Source organism: Pongo pygmaeus, chromosome 10 (genome assembly GCF_028885625.2).
Source record: "Pongo pygmaeus isolate AG05252 chromosome 10, NHGRI_mPonPyg2-v2.0_pri, whole genome shotgun sequence".
NCBI classification, from domain to species: Eukaryota; Metazoa; Chordata; class Mammalia; order Primates; family Hominidae; genus Pongo; species Pongo pygmaeus.
Window position 1 is genome coordinate 25,230,389 of NC_072383.2, and position 17,921 is coordinate 25,248,309.

Consider the following 17,921-nt stretch of genomic DNA (forward strand, 5'->3'; position numbering starts at 1 on the left):
TGTATCATACTCTGTGGGGGGTGATGGAAAGTGGATAAAACAGCTTCAGTATTTAGAGAACCTATTATCTGATGAAATACTCAACCAGCTAACATATAATAAATATGGAACCCATACGCACAACATGCAGGTGTCTGTATCTATCTATCTAGGTAGGTAGGTAGATAGATAGACAGATAGATAGATATGTATGTGTGTAAAAACTGGATTTGGTTCAACAGATTGATAAAAATGTATGCTTATACTTGGGAAAAACATATCTATATATTTAAGCTTTTATAAATATATGTATATTTTGTCACATCAGGAAACTTTTTACTAAAACATTAGAAGTCCTAACATGTTAGTCCATGAGCTTTTCAATGGAAACGACACAAAGACTCATCCTACTAAAGGTTTCCCACCTACTGCATAAGCAACAAAAATAGAGCTGGCATTCAGGACTCCATTAGACGTCTATTGAAGCTCTGTGGGGCTGGAAAGCTTTTAGGAGTTCAGCATAAATCATTTAATACGTCAAAAAAAGACTTAAAAAATATTCTCCCTTTGTATTCAATTTATATGAATGATCTCCAATTTACAACCTTATGCTCAACCCAGAAATTGAATTAATCAATACAATTATCTTTTGGAAATCCCTTTTGTCAATTACCGTAGTTCATAAACTAGAAAAGAAGACTGAGATTCCTTAGATAGTAAGCTTGATGGCAAGATTCAGCTATACTGTGGGGCTGGCATTAGAAATGGTCATGGTAAAGGTTCCAATATTGTGTTTGAGGGATTACAATAATTAAGCAATTCTTTTCCCTAAAACATAAAGCAATTATCTACTAGTTGCAGTCTAAAATAAATTGTTTTGGAAAAAAAAAAAAACGAGAAAAATATTTCTAGGATCAGATCATGAATACTAATGAAAAACATTATCACATGAAATCCTATACTGAGTCATCTATTTTAAACGAGTAAACTCATATTTCTGGAAATCACCAAATTTTTCATAATCATCAATTTTTTAAAATTCAGTCTATTTTCTGTTGTGGAAAAATTCTTAGTAATGTTCTAGAGTCACAATTTCAACATACAAAAGAGTCACAATTTCAACATACAAACTACAAGAGAACCGAGGCAATTATTAAGCTAATTTAGGCCCAAGGAATACTTTCACATGAAGTAGTCAAATAATTAGGGCAAAAGTTTTTTTGTATTGATCATCTTTATCATACATATTTCCGTTGTACATATAACAACCTTTGGCAAATTTAACATTAAGAATGGAAAGAGAAGAACTCAGTATATCTGCTTAACTAGAATTTTATAAGTTATAAATAAAAGAGGAAGTATTGGACCTATGTGGTCCAAACCGCATGTCCCTCCTGTCTACATATGCTGATTCCCCCTGCTCTTATGGAGCTAAGTCAAATTTGAGAAGAATATACAGAATTTTATGAATCTGAAAAGTCTATAAATCCTAAAATTCAACCAACATTTTGAATAAATTAAAAAATACATTGATGTTACGGATTAATTAAGAACAACTTAATACTCTTAAGAAACATCCTAGTTGTTTATATAGTCTCCATACATAAACTCTGTGCATGTGTGTGTGTGTGTGTGTGTGTGTGTGTGTGTGTGTTTTGAAACAGGGTCTCATTCTGTTGCCCAGGCTGGAGTGCAGTGGCGTTATCCTGGCTCACTGCAACCTCTGCCTCCCAGGTTCAAGCGATTCTCCTGCCTCAGAGGCTGGAGTAGCTGGAATCACATACCTGCGCCACCACGCCTAGTTAATTTTTGTATTTTTAGTAGAGATGGTGTTTTGCCATGTTGGACAGGCTGGTCTTGAGTTTCTGGCCTCATGTGATCCGCCTGTGTCAGCCTCCCAAAGTGCTGGGATTACAGGCGTGAGCCACCACGCCTGGCCCATTAACTGTGAGTAAATATTTATTTGGTTTGTGCCTAGCTTTGTAATATCTGCTGTGAAGCACGTGGTTCTGAAATAAAGTAGTTGAAGATCGGTTTGTAATTTAAAAATCATATGTAAATAACACTAACAATGACATGATAAAACAGTAACAATGTACAAAAAGAAAACAGTATTGAGTTAGTGCTGAGTTAGAATTCCCGTGAATTATCATACTATTGTAGTGTATTTTACTGAAATAAACTCTATGGCTAGGTCCTGTATATACAACAGCATTTTCTAAATGGAGAAACTGGAGTAGCAAAAAAGATAAAGTTAATTTTTTTAAGTGGGGGTCAATCAGATGAAGAAGCCAAACACTTTATATTTTACTACAGTCTTTAACCAATCCATCTCACTGCTTAAAGGTACCTCTCTTGTTTATATTCAAACATTAGGGCCAGGCACGGTGGCTCATGCCTATAATCCCAACACATTGGGAGGCCGAAGAGGGCTGTTCACTTGAGCCCAGGAGTTCAAGACCAGCCTGAGCAATATGGCAAAACTCCATCTCTACAAAAATACAAAAATGAGCCAGGCGTGGTGGTGCAAGCCTAGAATCCCAACTACTCAGGAGGCTGAGTTGGGAGGATTGCTTGAGCCGGGGAGGCAGAGGTTGCAGTGAGTCGAGGTCATACCACTGCACTCCAGCCTGGGTAACAGAGCTAAATCCTGTCTTGAAAAACAAAAAACAAAAAACAAAAACAAAACAAACATTAGGATACAAAAGAATAAATAAGTTCATGGAATTTTAGCCTCCTGAAGTTACAAACATACTTCTTCCTGCAGATAACATTCTGATCAACAATTTTTGCTTCACCAGGCTTGAAGAGGAAAAATGTACAACTCGGAATGGCCTAGCCTATAGGAAAACATTTCTATCCTCATAACTAACCATTTGTCAATTAGCATTTTGGAAGGTGGAAAGAAGTTTCAATCGGTTGACATTTTCTCTAATCTTGGGTGATGCCTCAGGTTTTCATTTCCAGATCAATTTAATAGCCCCTTAAAAGCAGGTCTGTGCCAAATATTTGCTGAAGGCTCTATATAAAATATTCCATCAGAAGATGAGTACCCTTCTAGTCAAGAGACATATGATGTGGGCCTATATGTGTGTATTCTAATGAGCATAGCTGTGAAGGAAACCCTAGATAAAGGAAAATTTATGGTTGACTTTAAATTAAAAAAAAACAATATTCTCTATCCCGATTTTTATACTAAGACTGGAAAAGGCAGTTATACAGGGGATTAGGAGCTGTGGCAGAGAACACTAACTGGCTACCCAATACCCCTTCCCTGGCGCCTGCTTGACGAACAGCACCCTGCTTACAGCAATGAGATGTAAATGGAAGTGGGGGCGGGATTCAGTGAAAACCTTTTAGAAGGGGACAGCCCTGACTGTCTTGGCCTTGCTGCTCTGTGCTTTGTGCTTCTCCCACTTCCTTCCTAGAGAAGAGCTAACACTGGCCTGCTGCAGCCCTACCCACCCTCCTGTGAGCATTAGCATGAAGACGTGCCCCCAGTGCGGAGGAAGAGAGAGTTAGAAGTCTGGGTCCCTGATAGCATGAGGAGACAGCTGGCTTGGACTGCATCCGTGTATCCACTGTCACTCGGGTTCCTGTTACTTGAAGCTGAATACAATCGCTAAGTGATAGGGACTCACAGTTTGGTGTCAAATGAAATCCTGGTCTGCCCACTTATCATCGTGTGCTCTTAGACACACACTCTCTCTCTCTCTGCATGAAATTGCTGATCTGTAAAATGAGGATAATAGTGATACCCATCTCAAAGGGCTGCACTGAGAACTCTGATAATTAATAAACTCCATCTAACACACATAAAACAAAATCTAAGTGTTTCATAATTATTTATTATTATTAATCTTATTGGGCTACTCACACTATAAGAGAGCACCTCATCCATCGTTCAAAACCAGGCAAAAGTTAGCACTGCATGTGGTATGCAGGGAACACAGACCTTTTACCACAGTCGCTATCCAAAATGAGAACAGAAACAATTGTAAAAAGAAAGGAGAGGGAGGGGTTGGGGAGGGGGAGGGAATAATGGCTTAAATTTATAGCATTCTTTTCCACTTGGATAATGATTTGCTATTTTTCAAACAGATATTTGGGAAGTGAAACACACTTCAAAGTCCTCTTTTTCATACAACTTAAACATTTTATTTCAAGTTGTTTATCTGGATCCCTCTATTGAGCTGTTTGTGGGTATGCTTCTATCTATAGTTTTGGAGAATAACAAAAAAACAATAAATTCCATGTGAACTCACTGTAAGCCCAGGAGGGCAGGGTCTGTGTCACGTCTACTTGCCACTGAGACCTCTGCATGATGATATATGAACTAATAACCCGATCCATTAACCCTCTTCATTCCACAGACAGTCTTTCTCATTTGGGTCATAAGCAACCACAGGAAAAAGAAGAAAACAAGACAAAACTCCTGTGCTTTTACATACGAGAAATTACTGTTCATGTGTAATAGCAAAAGACTGCTAATGTTTTTGGCACTTTTGATTTAGGGAGAAGAAAGATTCACCAGGAAAAAGTGACCTTACATGCTAGTATGAGGTCACTACACTTTTAATTCCTGCAGGGCAAATCTAGAGTATACAGAGGTTTGGGTGGGATAGAAAAATAATAAAAACCCTTTTATATTTGGGCTCTGGGCAAAATGAGAACTGATGGCCTGCTCCCCGTGTGGCACTCCAGTGAGACGGCAGCCTTGCAGACATCCCATGACAAACTAAGGCAGGGAGAAAAGAGTATAGACGTGGCTGCACAAACGATCAAGGTCCGAGAGGCTGGGATGCCCCCTTTTCATCCGAATGGTGTGAAAGTTAGTCGAGGCAGAGCACTGTCAGCCTGATGAAGTCTCACTGAGGATTGTGGTAAGGATGCAGACATGAGCCAAAGCACGGCCGCTGTGTCTGAGATCATGAGAGATGCCAGCAGGGATGGATGCCCATGATTAGAGACCATGACAGGACAACTGTACAATGCGTTGTTCCAGAATAAGATAGGTGAGGGCTGGAAAGTAGGCATCACTTCTCATCTTTTTCCTCACCCCTGTACAGTTAAACGTATCAATATCTAAGTCCCAGCACCAAAATGTCGCAGTAATTACTTCCTGACCCGCAATTAAAGCATGCTGCATTTTTCAGTCATAACAGCCAATTCTTTCTGAGTCATACATTGAACCAATTAAACTTAGAATCTCTATGTCTGAACGGATGACTTCTAACGAAAAGGGTGAAAGCTTCTAACCTCAACATCCAATCATATCTCTGTTTGGTAAATCAGGGGGAGAAGTTCAACTGAATGGCTTGGAATAGAGCCCATCCCAGCAGATTGTGCTGGGTAGAAATAACACTAGTCTGTCTAGGTAAGATCAGTGCCAATGGTTCCAACTAAAATTAGAAAAAAGGAGACAGTACCTTGGCTCATGCTTATGTTGGAGACAAGACTCTAACTCCTGCTAAAGCCAAATGATGGCAATTCAATTCCTGCCTGCCAGTTGCAAATCCCTACACTACCACTGCAGTATTATCAAAAGACGTTTGCAATCCAGTGCACCTAACAAGAGAGGTGATTTCTTAGATTAGTCACTTAGTGGGTTAGCAACTCAAGAGTTAGTAACTCAAATGTATGCATACATTTATTCTGAGAGAAGTAAGTAATTTCCAAAACTATAGGCAGATTGTTGAAAAGAAAAAAAAAATCAGTAGAATCTTACTAATTTGAAATAGATAAAGGATATCATTCATTTATTAGTTTTAAAGTGTAAAACTGGGGGAAAAAAATCAAGGATTGAATGACCCCACTCCTTCCACAAAACATCATCAAAAGACCCACAACACTTCTCATGCATTTCAACAAATACAATTTTGCTCTAATCTCATATGTGTCATAAGGCACCATGCCATAGTGAAAAGAAAACTGGGCTAGGAATCAGGAAATCTGGGTACTTTTTCTGGCTCTGTCACTTATTAACTGTGTAAAATGATGCAAAATTTAACCTCTCTGAGCTTCAGTTCCTTGTCCACAAAAGCAGTGACTTAGATAAGGTTAGCCAGCTCTTAGAGTCCTTATTACTCTCTCAATCATTGGTGATTAGATTAAATTTTAAGTTTTGTAAGATCTTTATAATACATCTTAAGTCTTTTATAAATCTTGGGTTTGAAAGTCAAATATACATGTACTTACTATGTGTGCATATACATGAATGACAAGGAACTCTGATTGTAGTAGTAAAGTGTTACACTTTTTTTTGAATCTGATCTACGCTGCCGTGACAAGCACACTCATATATAGGGACAATATTTGGGTGTCTGCGGATACTGTAACCTTTTTGGCAAATGTCAAAGCCATACAGAAACTCTAATCTCATTCAAAGTATGCTTCAAAGAAGTACAATATCTCTGGACAGAAAGATCTTCTCTAATGCCCCAGAGTAATTTAGGAAGCTAAAACTCTGGCAGGTATTGCAGGTGCCAGATGAGACAACACATTCAGAATGCTCACCCTAAGGCCTCTGCCATATTTAAAAGACATTTACTTTCCACATAGGTAAGATAATTCTACCATGTTTCCTAATTCCACCTAGAGAATTCTCAAGCAATCCACAGAATTTTATTCAAATTGCCCTTATGCTTAAAATGCTAATTGATGTCTCAGCAGAACATTGGAACTCAGTTGCTGCTCAAGGTTCCTTTGGATCTGACATCCTCCACTGGTACCAGACCTGAGAACCAGACCTCCACCTCCCTGGTCAGGGAGGGACTGTCACAGAACTATCCGCCTGACAATTCATAACATGGTCAATAGGAAAACCACTTCCCTGAAACTGTGAGCAGCTGGAGTTCTGGTTTTACTTAGGCACTAACTCTTGTGATTTTGGGCAAGTCCTAGAATCTCTCTGTTAAATCATTTACTTTCATACTGATGCTTCTTATGTGTACTATAAGAGTTATATACTCCCAAGTCCAGCAAAAGTATACTCCTGTGGAAAGAAAATTTTATATTTTGTTATGTTTTAGGTCACAGACTCCTTTGAAAATCTGATAAAATCACTTGATTTGTATCCTTTTCTCAGGAAAGAAAATGCACCTGCATAATCTTATACACAAACATTTCACGTACTTCTAGGGAGTTTCCTGATGCTAAAAGGTTCAAGGACTCAAATGAATATCCTGGTCTAGAGTGCAAGTCCATTCTCTACTAGCAGTATAATTTGAGAAACTCTGAATTTCAGTTTCCTCATCTATAAAATATAGTTAATGATGTCAAGCTTTCTGCTGACATCTTGTAACTATTTTGAACACAAAACATTTTTAACATCAATGTGTGTGAGAACAAGCTGGTGTTGCACAGAACGCTGCTAACTCTTAAGTTGCTATCGATCCTTTACCCTAGTCCTTTAATGTTGTCACAGAGTATGAGTGAGTACTACCCCCATCTCACTGACACCATCAAGCTTTGGGAGGTGTGAGTCATCAGACATTGTTTTTAACTTAACCTGGGCCCTTGGAGACTGACTGGATGGCTGCACCGATACCGTGCCCCCTACTTCCTTTCCAGCTTTTGTTTGATTACTGATCTCTTAACACACATCGATGGAACTTAATGTACTAGCTCGGCTTTCCCTCTATGAAAACATTTGTATATCTGGAGTTTTACATCTACCAGAATACACTTAGCTCTTCATTGGCATTAAATCTTGATCTTCAAGTGCTTCTTAAAATTACTGTTTGTGGGCTCCATACTTGACATCTCTGCTGTCCTCCATTGGTGTGAATAATTAGAAACTGTCTTGCTAGATCATTATTTCTATTTTTTTGGCAAATAGACTAGCAAAATGTAAAAGTATAGAAAGTATCCCCGGGGCTTAGACAGTGGGTGACAGAGCAAGTTAACAAAATAGGACCCAGTTCACAGTGTAACATAACTATCACTCTATTACAATTTTCCTTTCTTCCTAGAGTCTATTGAAGTCATCCTTTTATATAGCAATGGATAATAAAGATGAATGGATAATACATACATACATTTTATTTAAGGCACACAATTTTTATGTTTCAATTTAACTTTTCATTTTGAAATAATTTCAGGCTTAAAAAACGCAAAAATAGTACAGAGTGTCCATATATTCTTTACCCAGGTTCCCAGAAATTAACATCTTATAGAACCAATAATACAATCATCAAAACCAAAAGATTAACATTGATACAATACTATTTGATGATCCATGGCCCTCATTGAAACATCAACAATTGACCCACTAATGTCTTTTTCTTGGACCATGAGCCAATATTTAGTTGTCATGTTTTTGTCATCTCTTTCCAGCTGGGACAGTTCCTCAATCTTTCTTTGTTTTTAATGACCTTCACACTTTTTAAGGGTCCTGCCAGGTTATTTTGTAGTATGTCCCTTTTGGGTTGTCTGATATTTCTTCATGATTAAATTCATGTTATGCATTTTTGGCAAGTACGTGACAGAAATTACTTTTTGTGCCTTTCTCAGTGAATCATATGAGAGGCACATGATGCCGATATATCTCATTACTGGTGATGTTAACTTTGATCATTTGTTTTAGGTGGTGTCTTCCAGGTTTTTCCACTGTAAAGTTACTACTTTCCTTTTATAATTAATAAGTATTTTGAGAGGAGATATGCTGACACTCTGTAAATATCCTATTTATCATTATATTTTCACCCACAAATTTAGCATCCATTTGATGATTCTTGCCTGAAACTATTATGACTGTGGTGTTTACCAAATGGTGACTTTCTATTTCCATCATTCCTCTTAATTGGCATTCTTACTGTTAAGAAAGAGCTTTCTTTTCTTTCTCACTTATTTATTTGTTCAATACTTTCTTACAACCTCATGGACTATATTGAGAATATCCTATTACTTTCATTATTTTCTTGCTCAAATGTCCCAAATTTGGAAATAGGGAGCTACTTCAGGGTGGATCCCGCATTATTTCAATGTTTTCATCATTGTTTACTCCTTCCCTACTTTCTGGAACCACAAGATGTTCCAGACTGTTGTGACATACGTTTCTGATGCTGGCCCTGGAATCATCCATTTCTACAAGGATTCTTGGTTTCTTTTGCTAGAGAATGGTATTTAGAAACCAAGAACTAGGTACCAAATGTGTTCATCACTATTGGGGTGTTAATGCTTCTAGGCCCTCTCAGCAGATAGAGCTGGGAATATATAAATGAACACACGCATATACTCCTATTTCATTATTTGTATATCTGTGATACATATTTTTCTTATTGATATCTAAGATAAAAATCTAATAACCGGGCTTCATCCTAGCCCTCTTCCCTTCTTTGACAGAGAGAAAATAGCCCTCATCCCCAATCCTAGGAGAAATTTGAATCAGTTTTGGAAATGCTAAATCTCACCCCTGTGAAAAATTGAATCACTCACCCATATCTTGTGAAATACAAATATTCTGATAAGAGTACAGCAGTTCTTTTTTGTTAATTTTTAAAAAAGTTTTAGAGTCTAAACTCCAATTGCTGTTTGGCAGTTACTTAGATTAGCTCTTTTTTATCCACTTCCTTCATCTGTAATTCCTAAGAATAGAGTTAAGTTTTCTTGCTATTTTTTAATATTTCATGTGGGGTACCCTGAATACTCTAATTCACTTCAATTATTTATTTTTTGAGTATGTGAAATACTAACACAGTTCCAAAAATCAGAACTATACCAAAAAAGTCCATTCAGATAAACGTCACTCCCTATCACCTCTTCACTCCTGCTCCCTATTCCCATTCTTTCTATCCCCTTTCCCTGGGCCCAACCAGTGTAATTAATCAGTTTCATTAATTTCTGGTTTGTCCTTCCTATTCTTGGTTCCAATTAGCAGACACATATATACTTTCTTATTTTATTCCCATTCCAGATGATGTTCTTCACTCTGCTTTCTTCAACTGCCCTCCTCTGCATGAACATTTAGATAGTTTTTAATATGTTACAATTATAAACAATGCCATGATGAATAATCTTGGGTATATAGTTTTATTTTTCCATTATTATTATTATTAATTATTATTATTATTATTTGAGATGGAGTTCCACTCTGTCGCCCAGGCTGGAGTGCAGTGGCACAATTCCGGCTCACTGCAAACCCCACCTCTTGGGTTCAAGTGATTTTCATGCCTCAGCTTCCTGAGTAACTGGGATTATGGGTGGCCACTACCATGTCTGACTAATTTTTGTATTTTTAGTAGAGACAGGGTTTTACCATGTTAGCCAGGCTGGTCTCAAACTCCTGCCCTCAAGTGATCCACCTGCCTCAGCCTCCCAAAGTGTTAAGATTACAGGCGTGAGCTACCACCCCCAACCCAGGCTAGTTTTAACATTGTTGATATTGTGTCTTCAGGATTAATTCCTAGAAGTGGCATTGCTGGGTCAAAAGGTTCAGTGTGTATGCAGATTTGTTTAGACATCACCAACTTCTCTCCCAAAGGCTTGTATCACTTTGCATTCCCATCAGCAATGTATGAGAATAAAGCCTGTGTTTCTAACTCTCCCTGAAATCATTTTAGCAAGATGCTGAGCAGCATTTGAATGGTTAATTCATGTTTACCTCCTCTCACTGCCTATAGATATCATCTAACCATGGTGCTAACAATTAAGGAAAAGGTTTACATAAATGTAAAGGAAGAAGAACAGAAAAAACAAGGAGCTGGGAAAAAAAATCACTCTTGGAAAAAAAATAGTTGGCTTTGATCACAACAGCTCAGGATGAAACTATACAGCTTAGCGTCTTCTCTTTGAAAGCTTAACAAATCAAGAAGATTTTGCAGTAATTTTTCCCATGGCCAAGATTAAGCCCTGCCTTCTTTATGTCCCCAAGATCTATACTCACATTACAACAAGTGGCATACAGTACTTAAGTTATCTGCTTAAATGCCTGTCTTGCATTAGGCTTTATACTTTTGAAGTAGACACCATATATTACTCAATATATTTATCCCAACTCCTAGCACAATGTTCAACATTGTGCTTTCCCTGAGAAAATTTTGTTAATAGCTCATTCAAATATAAATTAGCATTTCCTGAGTGCTGCTTCTGTGCCAGACACCACCCCAAATATTTCACATGTATCATCTCATTACATCCTCAAAACAATCACACAAGGCTCGTTTTATTCTTATACTAATTTTATAGATGAGGAAACAAAGGCTTGACAAAGATGACAAGTAACTCGCCTAAGGTGATAGATCATGATAAAAAGGAGTTGAGTGGAATTTGAACTGATGTCTGTCTCATTCCAAAGAGCAGCAGAGAGAAATAGGAGCCTTCCTCATACCCATTGAATCCCACTTAGATAAGCAAGTTCTCACTCTGCCTACAGTAAGGACAGAGCTAATTCTATATTAATTTAAGGATTTCATGCTAGTAGGAAGGCAAGAAAAGGCGGTGGCTTCAATGGTTTCCAAACAGACTCTTAAGAAAGCTTTCTGAGCTTTTTACTTTTTGGTGAACAAAGCTCTGGCTCCTCGGATACAAGCACACATTTATTATAGCCTTGTGACTGTGGTTTACGTACAAGCATCCTATTAAAAGAGCTTTTAAAAGACTGAAATTTGATTTCCTTTCGGACAGCAAAGGGAAAATAAAAAGATGTTCTTTGCCCTCCTGTTCTAATCTGTGTTTGCAAGTCAAGTCTGTAGTTCCCAGAGCTCTCTCACCAGCTTGTTACATTTCCATAAATCTGTCCAAGAATACAACATTGTTCACCCAAAAATGTAATATCAACTGTAAAACACATGCACATGATACCTGGGTCCAATCTGCCCTCATTTTATATATAAGTAAAAATAAGCGCTGCTTTAACTCTTAAAAATGACAATATCACATTATTTAGATAAGAGCCAAAAAATCATTATTGAAATTCTGATAGCATTTGCCTTACTGGTAAAAGAAAATTACCTGTAATACACAGTTTAAATAATTACTTTTAAACAAAAGCTTCTTTTCTGCATTGCGTATTTATCTTTTGAGACCAACTCAGCAGGGCTATGTATTTTATTAAAATTGCCTTCAGACTGCTAATGGCAGGGCGTCTGTTAGCACAGGAAAAGTGATGGCAGTTTGACTCCTATTCCTAATATTGGGAGTTAGTCCAGACACTTAAGAGCCAGAACTCTGCTGTGCATTTGACTATGTTATCAACACTTTACTTGCTAATGATACTAGTGACAGCATTTCAATATGATGGGTCAGACTTCAATAGGAAAGCTTGTAATTATGCTTACGGAACCAAAGAAACCCCCCAAAAAACATCAACCGCCTCCCCCCAAGAATTCCTTTTATCAGCAGATCCATTGGTGTAAAGCTTCGTGGCTGGGAATTATTTGGTAAGCTTCTGTTCAATACTGGTTTCCTTTTCCACCTTCCACCTTGGATGGGGAGCCTCCATCAGCCCCGATCTCTTCCCCATTCAGAAAATGACAACTGAAAGCTTTCCTGTGGTGCAACCGTGTGCCAACTACCCAGCAGAAGGTCACACTGATGACTTCCCTGTGGCTTTTATTTTCCCCAGGGAAATCCACAGCCAGAGCTGACTGCTTGCCAAATAAGCTGAGTGCCACAAACCAGTAGTGCTAAGATCCTCCCATCCTTCTTGATGGGAAGCAGTAAGCAACTGTGCCGAACACCTGTGTCAGCTCCTATTTCTGGGGACACCCCAGGCAAGCGCTCATTCAGCATTCAGGGAATAGGGCTCCCCTGTTCTAACGAGCACTTCTGTCTGAAAACTTCTCAGTAGTCATACGATAGTAGTTATGTTTGGCAGATCTCTGTAACATCAGTGTGTTTAACTACTGTTAAAGAGGATGATTTAAATCATTTGTGAGTTAAATATTCTACTATAAGCATCTAAATGAAATCAGCAGAAAGATTCTTTTCTGTTATTGTAAAAGTAAAGGCAACATTCGCCATCACTTCCTTTTGGAGCTATCTCAACCAACTTGAGGCGGAAGAAATGTAGTCTGAGATGTAAATGGCATGACTCTATAGATGGATGAGATCTAAATCAATCAATCTTTTTCCTATAACTGAGAACAATATCACCAAGTTGAACCAATGAAAATACTAGCCAAGAAATGAGATGGAGGAGAAGTCAGGCAATATAATAAGGGTGCCTGTCACAGAGTAAGACTCAGTAAGAATATATGAATGAATAAATGAATGAATACACAAACAACTTTTGATACTTCAAAAAAATCCATAATGTAGAAATGATTATATCCTAGTGAGCCAACAAAGCCTGCATTTAGTGCTTACTGTTTGCAGACCACTCAGGAGGGCCCTGGGCAGATATTAAAGATAAATAAATGAATAAACAAACCAAACGCTACTTCAAGACCATATAGTTTGTAAAGCAGCAAAGCTACAACTCAAACTTGAGAGTTTCTTTTATTTCCACTATTCCACGTGATCTTCAAAATTCTACATGGCATTAAGCACCCTCGTCTTGCAGGCTATCCCCTCAGTCTAGATCGCCCTTCTTCCACTAAGGAGGCAACTTTCAGCATCAAGTTTAAATTCATACAGCTGCATCGTCAACTCTCATGCCAGGTTCCAGAATCTCCAACATGGAATACTTCTTCAATATATCAATATTGGTAACTCAAATATAAAGACTCTCAAAACAACTCATGCCCCCTGACAAAAAATTTAAAAAAAGAATAAATCAATAAAAACAAACTGCTTTTTGTGATTTCCTGTATCTGTGAATTGCATGGCCTTTATTTCCATTATTCAAAGTTGAAATTGATCCCTTAGCACTCTAGGAAGACATCAAACCCTATGGAATCCATCTTCAGATTTCTGCTTGTATCTGCACCCTGGTGTTACCACCTCATGCCTGAATTTCCTGAACCCTTACTTCATGATTGCATTAGTATTCTGTCTTCCTTCTTATAGCCATACAGTTTATAAATCAATCAGCCTCAGAGTGACGTCATAAGAATTAATTAATCCAACGCACAGCCCTAATCATCACCCTACTTTCTCAAGACAAACAAAAAGTTTTAATGACTCCCCAAGTCCTGTGGAGTTAGGACAAACCACTTAGCATAAGATTCAAAGTCTTCTTATTATTTGAACCCAACTTACCTTTATAGTCACTATTTTCCTTTTGTATCCCCTGTGTTGCATCCAAACTCAAGCCCAAGAGGAACATAAGACACCAGAGCTTTAAATATATCCTTGGCAATCTTCCCACTGTCCAACATCTCTGCTGGGCAAAATCATATGCATCCTTTAAAGCCCAGCTCAAATACTGTCTTGTCTGTGAAACTTTCTCTTTTCTATGAAGCCTTATACACTGTCACCTTGTAGATCTGTTGCAGCCTTTATGGCACTGGATTTCACATTGTATTCATTTGGCTATAGCTCTTCACACCAAATTTATTCAGCACATATTAGCAAAGCACTTTAAATAGTGTGTTAGGGATGCAGTGGAGAACAAGACAGGTTCACTTCCAAGTGAAAAGCAGAGGGAAGATAGTCCTTCAAGAACAACCAAAAAAAGGGGGTGAGGGTTGGAAAGTCATTCATGCAGCTGAATGAAACTAAGGATGAAATAAGACAATGACTAAAAAATACCTTTTGGATTTAGCATGATAACGGTTATTGATGATCTTAGCAAGACCTGGCATGATAGACGTGGAAGAGTGTAGAGGATTGAGGAGGAGAAAAGAAAATGACTGCAATTTAAGATAAGGCTTTAGGGAAATTTGTATATGAAGGGAGTGGTAGCTAAAGGAAGAAGTAAAATTTAAAAAACAGTTTTTATTTGTTTTTAGATGAGAAATTTGAGCGTGTTTAAATATTTTGCTTCTAGTAATGCAGAAGAAGTTGAAGGTACTGGAGAAGAGAATCAAAGTTTGTTGAACAGGCAATGGGTAAGCACAGGTGGAGGAACTAACTCTTATCAGAGTGGAGAATTTCCTCCACTGTCTGTGGCAGAAAGTGACAGGAATCACTCTAGACTCAAAAACAATCTTAGATGAATATGTGAAGTGGAAGTAGGCATACCCTCTCCAAAAAATAATGTCAAAGAATAATTTCCTTATTTATCAGTTTAATCATAAAAATGATTCTTATTCTTATGACTGAAAAGGAAAGAATTTAGAATAATAATTTTTAGGAAAATAATATTAAATATTCATAAGCAGGTATGTATGTATATATTTTTGTTGCATGAATATTCGGATAGGCAAATCACGAAAATCTAAGCCGAGATAACTTAGGTAGAGTTTTTAAATAGTTTCTAATGCATTGATTAGAAATGTGAAAACTTTTTGGTAAATACTTATTTAGCAATTGAAAACTGCTGCCACAAGATTGCTAGAAGGCACTCCCCACCTCCCAAATTACTTTTTAAATATTTATTTTGATCCTTCACATGATAGAAATGATACTTTTAGAAATAATCCTTCCTTCCAAGTATCAATAATATCTACTTTCACCTAATAATTTTCTGAAAATAAATATGGATGTTATCTTCTGTTATTTACATGAAACTATAGCCCTTATTTTCTCATTTGTATTATAAATGGTTACTTCTAATGTAAGTAACTCTTTATTCACCCATTTTCTCTTTATTACCTAATACTTGTACAATGGCTTGACAAATGTGAAGGAACTGCAGCAATAACAACACTGCACTTCTCCCATAGGTCGTGGAGGAGGCAAACAGAGGTCAAAGATGCCAAATCACCCAGCTAGTAAGTTTCAGAGCTGCCTCCAGAATTCATGCCTGCTAATTCATACTAAATTGATCTGTTTTAACTACTCTATGTTTCCTGCTCATAAATTGTCTCATGGATTGGGATAATTATAATAAAAGAGTTACATAATTTTCAAACATCTTCCCTTGCAAATAGGAGATAAAATTCAGGACTTGTTTCTGGACTTATAGAAAGCTATGTGGTTTGGGTTGAAATTATAAATGGCAAACAAATGAGGAATTCAGCTGTGCCAAGCAACTAATTGAATGCACATGATTTTTAAATATTACATATCATTATCATTAAGGTCCCTATTATAAAACAATGTTATTACACAAAGCCAAAAACCATAATTCAAATTCCAAAGAATTCTGCAAATTAAAGACATGCAAAAGAAAAAACATAGCTGTATTATCTAACATTAGCCCCTTGAACACAATCATCAGTCAATATCCTGATTAGACAATGTTGCCCTAATCATTATTAAGTCTATTTTTACTCATAATTTAGATTCTGTCCATAAAGTGACATTTTCTAAACGATGTACACAACTTGTAAGTGAGACTGATCTTTGAAACATATGAACCATAACATGCTCCTCATCTGCTAAGATTCCTTTAATGATCTCCATCTCCCTCAGAATAATAGTCAAGGTCCTATTATGGTCTACCAAGCTGTAAATGATGAACATCACCCACCCTCCATAGCGTCATCTCTCACTTGTCTGCTCTTGTCTTCCTGCCACTGCCCTTGCCATTCCTTCAACACACCAAGCACACTCTTCATACTGGCTTTTCCTGTTGAATGTACCTCTCTTCCCCCACATTTTGAAATTATTCTCTGACTCCATTCAGTCCTCTATTCCATTCTCTCCTTATCAAAGAGCCTTTCCCTAGACAGTGTATCTGAGGTGGTCTTTCAGTGTTCTCTAGTATCCCTGCTTTATTTTTCTTCTTAGTACTTATCCCTACTGACATACACATCAAAATCTTCACTTTATGTTTTCTTCCATAGGAATGAAAGCTCTGGGAGAGTAAGAATTTTCCTTGTATGAATAAATGAATTAATGAATGGATAATCATCTTTTCATTTCATCTGGCTAAACAGAAAACTTTTCTCCAGGGAAATGACTCTATCAAAAACATTTTTAAGTTCTTGATTTCTTTGAATATTAGTATAATCCAAAGTGAAGTGTTAGTACCAATACATTCTTTATCAAATGATAAATTGGCAAAATGGCAAATATGATGGTACTTTTATGTGTGTGCACAATGTATTATACAGAATGATTTGTGTTCCATAACCTGTGAGGTAGCATAATGTAGTAGACCTGCATCATGCCAAGAAACGTAGATTTAGTTCTGTTACTAATGTTTCATGTGACAGAGGATAGTAATTTAGGCTTGTGAAATATGTTGACTGGACCAAGTTTCTTTCCATCTCATAAGACTATAGGGATCTATGAGATGTTTGTCCCTTCCTTCTTCATTTTGCTTCCAAACATGCAAAAGTCAAACAACAAGTGTATTCAATTTAAGGTCAATATTTATATAATTGTTGGATGACAAGAACACCCACAACATTTAGCTTCAACTTATTTGGTTTTAATGTTTATTTCCATAATATTTGCAAACTAAAAATTTGGGAATGTTTATTATCAGAATATTCTTCATCAAAGTATCATTGAAAAGTGGTTCTTAACTCTGCAAGAATCAGTGCACACACACTTACTTTGGCGTATCATTTTAAATACAGCTTTTTTGCAGGACTCTTAACTAATTTAGCTAAAAGCAGAGAGTTAAGCATATGCATTGCATGAAGATATACTCGAAATTTATCTTCCCTTTAAGCTGGTAAGCAGTGTTCTCTCAAGGTACATGCCAATAAAAATTTGTCCAATCCCTAATGTCCTATTGTTCATGCTAAAAAATAACAAAATCCCTGAAGCATCCAGATAGCATAACTTTAAGCTTAGTTCCTTTATGTGTACGTCTTTTTAATTGAAGAGATCTGATCACACTGAAGGACAAAGACATTTATCTCTCTGTATAATGAAAACTGAAAAAGCCACTGGTAGTTGTACTACGAAGACCTGGATGTGGAGGAGCTAAGACACACTCCAGGGGAGCTGTGGAAACAGTAACACGGGAGGGGTTACAAGGAAGGAGGGCTTACAAGGAA

At 37.2% G+C, this 17,921-nt stretch overlaps 1 protein-coding gene across 8 annotated transcripts in view; it reads right to left on the minus strand.

Annotated features, from left to right (window-relative positions):
* SOX5 (SRY-box transcription factor 5) overlaps window positions 1-17,921 on the minus strand; it is a 1,038,078-nt gene that overhangs the window by 668,502 nt on the left and 351,655 nt on the right. The gene's annotated exons all lie outside the window — the stretch shown is intronic.